Source organism: Haliotis asinina, chromosome 10, assembly GCF_037392515.1.
Source record: "Haliotis asinina isolate JCU_RB_2024 chromosome 10, JCU_Hal_asi_v2, whole genome shotgun sequence".
Lineage (NCBI taxonomy): Eukaryota > Metazoa > Mollusca > Gastropoda > Lepetellida > Haliotidae > Haliotis > Haliotis asinina.
Window position 1 is genome coordinate 44,321,293 of NC_090289.1, and position 6,000 is coordinate 44,327,292.

A 6,000-nucleotide genomic window follows, 5' to 3' on the forward strand; every position below is an offset into this window, starting at 1 on the left:
ATATATAACATTGTTTTAACGTGTTTAACGGGTGGGTGTGTCAGCGCGCTTTGTGAAATTTTCTATAATTTGGCCCGAGGGCGTGTAGGCAGTGCGTGGGACATTGATTATTAATCAGCTCGACAGCCTGGCCGAAGTAATTCACAGGCCGCATTAAAATCTTGCTATGGACATTAATGTCTGGAAAGATACATAACTTTTTTTTTCGCTTTCATCTGCTATCTTGACATGTGTATATTTATATGACTATAGTGATATTATATTCTCATGTACCACCATTGGTGGAGTTTTGTGTGATATATTGATTTGAACTGAATTATTTGTTTGGTTAGTTTGTTTATTGCTGAACGCCGCTCTCAGCAATATTCCAGCTATATTCCGACGACCTGTAAATAATCGAGTCTAGACAAGACAATCAAGTGATCAACATCATGAGCATCTACACGCAAAGAATTTAGTTAAGCACCCCCTGCCATATCTCACGGTTGAATGAGCATCTTCCCAACCCTTTGGAGCATATCTGAGACATGACATGATTGACCCGTGAAGATCCCGGGGTAGGATATCCCTTCACCAACCCATGCTTGCCATCAAAGGCGACCATGCTTGTCGTAAGAGGCGACTAGCGGGATCGGGTGGTCAGGCTTGCTGACATGGTTGACACGTCATCGGTTCCCAATTGCGCAGATCGATGCTCATGTTGTTGATCACTGGATTGTCTGGTCTAGACTCGATTATTTACAGACCGCCGTCATATAGCTGGAATATTGCTGAGCGCGGCGTAAAGTTAAACTCACTCACTCACTCTGAGACATGATTGGTCGTTGTGTACAACAAAGGGATCCTCCTGTACATAGCCTGGTCCAGTTGAAAACAGTTTTACACGAGGAATGGAGTAGACTGTCCCTTCAGAGGATCTGGAGGCTGAAACGAGGTATGAGGAGGAGAGGACTAGGTGTCATACAGTCACATGGAACTCACACTCGCTATTGACCTAGAATCGTGTAGGGCAAGTAAAATAACGTTTTGAATTTTCACTTTCAAAAGGAAAATTAACATTAAACATTCCAGCTCCATACTTGTAAGGACATGGTTTTCTTTGAAAATCAGCGTTTTTTTCAATGAGCATAACAAAATCAACATGGATTCCCTTCATTTTGTCTTTTTAATGAATCAAAGGATCGTAATGGTTAGAAAACATCATTTTTTCCATGGTTGTCATCACGTGAAAGTTTATATGCGTCTTGAAAACGTATCAATGTAGAAGTAGAGGGGTATTAAACTCTCTGTATATGCATACACAACTGGGACACGAGACACGTGCCAACCAAATCAGTGAGCCCGACACGCCGATCCCGATAGACGCCGTCTAACACGGACCTTCACTAGTTTTAATTATTAGTTTACTAGGGTAACAACCAAGGTAGTTAAGCATTTACCAGAAAGAACATAGACGCGTTCCCTCATTCTGGACTCTCCATGTTCAGCGGCCCCTTCAACAGAATTTACGATGACCAGACAAAACATCAACAGACAGCTGCGTTTATCAGACACACAATCTAGATAGCATCATTGATGTGCGCTTGAACATCAATAGCAAAAGACAAAGACTACTTATTTCATTGTATAGATGTCGTGAGATCTGATTGACATGGCCCAGCAACTTATCAGCAAACAATATGCGCTCCAAAACATAATCCACATGACAGTACTTGACCCAAATGTCAAGATACATCCTACACTTTGATCTTCCTTGTTGATTGGGATTGCATTTGACAAGGATTGAGTGTAACCCAGTGCATTCGCAATTCTATATGAGCTACTGTAGGCTAGTAGTTTTAAAGCGTTCCACGATAATATACACAGCAATAATAATAATAATAATGAAAAGGGAAATGCAGCAAAACACATACATTTAGTTGCCATTGGTAACGTTATATGAGCAGGACATAATAAGACACCTTTTGTTTTCTCACGAATTCGTCTTTGTCTGGTTAATTCAAACATTTGGTTACGTTAAACTCGTATTCAAACTATTATTAACTACATTCCACTCTAAAAAATAGTTTTACTTATATATAACCTTTATGAGTCTTCTTTTGCCGGAACAATTACTAGAAGTTATCATAAAAATCCGTTAGCGGTTCGTTCATTTAACTGAAACTTTGATTGTAATATATCATATGATAAATGAAGGGAAAACAATGAAAGGAGAAAACAGTCCATTGAAGGAATCAAGGGATCAATATATATGGAAACCTTACTTAAATGTAACTCTTTTGTATAGAGTGGCCGTACACACAATAAGGTTGGTTGGTATATTTAGAGGTGAATATGATGTGTGCCATCAGTGGTGCAGGATACCTTTTCATCCTTTCGCAAACGCAACTGTTTGATCCATTGAATGAATGAATGAATGAATGAATGAATGAGTGCATATGTGAGTGAGTGAGTGAGTATTGTTATAAGGTAAAAATGCGTCCCTAAAACCTATGAGCGTTACATCAGATTCCGCATTTAGATTTGCAGGTTTGCTCATAAGTCAAACCAGTCAGGCATGGTATGGAGACGAAAAGACTGGCACACACGCACACGCACACACACAAGGAAAAGTCTCGATAGACTGGCACGCGCGCGCACACGCACGCACGCGCACACGCACGCACGCACGCGCGCGCGCACACACACACGCACACACACGCATACACACGGAAAAGTCTCGATAGACTGGCTTTTAGCTGTTGGCTATGGAAAGAGACCTGGAACACATTCGTCGTGAAACGCTTAACAGATTAATCCTACACTGAAACAATAACAAGTCAATTAGAAGAGGTGAGTCAAATGTCAAATGATCTTACCTATGGACTAATCCGGTCCTCATCTGCAACCAGCCTGTACATTCATTCCAACTGACCTAGGTAGCTGTTTTTCATGCACTGAATATTCTTCTATCCTGTATTTTCACTTCCAAGATTTTTTGTTTTGAAAATGTTTAAATGTGTTTTGATATTTACTTCTACGTAGGTAAGTCATCAGTTGGCAAATGTTTTCCTGGCTTACTTGACAAAAAAGGCAGTAAAAGCATATATACACAAAGAGTTGTGAAGGATTAGAGATTGAAGGATTCGCAGATCTTTAAAATTCAATTGTTTTTGAAATGCCTGGTCAAATTGAACGTTTAGAACGAAGCCGTTAGTGAACGGTCGATACTTGTTACAAATATACCGTAAGGATGAGTAACAATAATTTCTGCATCCTCACCTGATGCAATTACGACAGTTTCCTTTTTCTTACAAGTTACGACTTTTCCCTCTCTCAGCCAATACAGTGTTTCATATCTTGGACTACTTCTATTGTATTTATTAGTTTCCATCTTCAATCAAACGAGTTTCCTGCATCAGCTCCTGCAAACAACTCTCTCCATCTTCTCATGCACCAGCCGTATTGGCAATAGATTCATCTGAGCCAGCTGCGGTTGCCACAGCTTTTCTTTTCCTGCAACAGCTGTAGTTCCTAAATGTTTTTCTTTTGCAACAATTGTAGCTATTGCACCTACACCAGTAGTAGTTCTTTTCCTGCAAAAAATGTAGTCACTACAGTTTTTCCTGCAACAGCTGTAGTTTGTACAGCAACTTACGGTTACTACAGTTATGCTTCAAGTACCAGTGATAACTATTACAGATGGAAAACACTTAAGCGCAAGTGACCTTCCTGAACTAAGGCCACTAATATTGTTAAAACTATCAGTCCATCTATATGTTAAGTAAATGAAACCATAATTGTAAACCCGGTGGTACGCGTGTTGGCCAGGAGGCTATTCTGGGAAAACGTCTGTCATGTGACTCATTCGTCACAATAAGCTTGTAACTACCGTTGATAAGCATTGTGTCAACAAGTATGGTTACGTGGTGCCTGTTATTGCAAGCACCCTCGTGAAAAACAATTTCTTTCAACGGTTGTAAGATCTAAGTTTCACTGGGCATATCCGAAACATGTAAATGATATTTAGCAATGTTTGGCTAAATGGGTTTATGGGCAGCGTTACCATTTCATTCGTCTCTGTAACCTTGTTAAGGCAATTCCACGACCTTTACTTCTTCACATGATTTTGCCATTTCGGCATAGATTTCCGCTTCCATCCTGCTCGTCTCCCGACCAATTTCCTTCCGGCAAACATTTTCGTTATCATTCGATATTACTTGGAACCTTCAAGAGCTACATCTGCACATGTATTCTATATATTGCTTTCATATGATTCTACGGTGGGGGTTGCCTAGTGGTGAAACGTTCTCTCGTCACGCCGAAAACCCTGGTTCGATTCCCCATGTGGGTATTATATGTGAATCCCATTTCTGGTGTGATATTGCTGGAATGTTGCTAAAAGCGGCGTAAAACCAACTCACTCACTCACTTCCAGTCAGGGAGGGAGGGGAAAGAAGTGTTGAGTTTTCCAGCAGCTGGGAACTGTTTCCCATGGTCGTCATCCACATTGGTTTTCTGTCTTCGTGTCTTATGTTGGCTTACTCGGATTTCCCATAACCGTCAAGTGTCCATAAGCACTAATCTTTCAGCTCCCTAATCCCCCCTTCAAGCCACCATTCCTTCAAACCCTCATGAAAATTCCAAATAAATTCGAAATCCGCTAATCCTTCAAGTCATTAATTTTTTCAAACCGGCATTCAATCAAACACTTAATCCTTAAACTCCCTATTTCATCATCTCTTTATTCAATGAAGTCATTATTAGATCAAGAGACTAATTAAATAGATAATTATCGAAACACGAACACGAACAGTGGACGAATTGTCCCGAGCTAACTTGGAATGCATGTACAGACTGAAACTGACACTAACCAACAAAACGCCACGAAAAGGACACTGTACATATTATTCTTTTTGGTTTAGTTCAGCATTCAGCCGTATCAGTTCAAAATACGAACCAATCATTCTAATGTGGAACGTCGAACGTGCTTCAGAAAGATTTTCTGCGACAGCCTGTACTTTATGTTAATGTAAGTAATGGTAAGTAATAAATACCTGTAAATTTTATCAATGTAGGTAAATATTACACGCCTAACCAAGCAGAAAGTTTAAGATGGTGAATTACACCAACTGGATCACTGGCACTCAATCAAATAATCGTTGGAATAATACTGGATAGATTGGTTTCACATCAGCAAACCCGAATGTTTCATTCATTGTCTGATTTCAGCTGGCTCAAGTTCCAAAAGGCTATTTGCCACAATTCCGAAAAGACAAGCATGTCGGCAGACGTTGCTGTTCCTACGCATTCTTCAGTTAAAGGAGTAGAACGATGCTCATGCTTTTGATCTCTGGATTGTCTTGTCCAGACTCGATTATTTACAAACAACCGCCATATAACTGGACTATTGCCGAGAGCGGCGTTAAACAGTTAATCCCTCCCTCCCTCCCCCCATCAATGCTTTAGTTCAACTAATCGAAGCAGGTAGTTGTTAACTGAAATCCAATGCCAAATTAGGTCTCATAACTGAAGTATAGATCTGATGAACTGATGAAACATGGTATCACTCTGATAGCTGATAGCTAATACTAGGAATATACCCATATACCGCCCACCTACAAGTCACATTTTCGTTAGTGTAATTTTATTCAAAACAGCATCATTCTATATTCAGGATTCAATCAATATGCCAAGTACAGTGCAGATTTTACAGTTGCATATCACCAAACTGTAGGTGTACAATAGACCCCTCACTAATCATACCATAGATAGCAGGCCTCAAATATGGTACCAATATTATCTCAACATAATATATCTGGCCTGGGTTAAACAAAGGGATAGATAATTCAGTCAATACCGATTACACAAAAAGCATAGACATAGAGAGTTTAAATAGAAGACATAAGTATACATTGAAAAAAACAGTATTGAATAATATTATCATGTTCACAAAACAAAGTGTAATCTACTTTTCAATTCTTAATGCCTTAAGCAGCTTTTAGGTTGCTGTATTAAGCT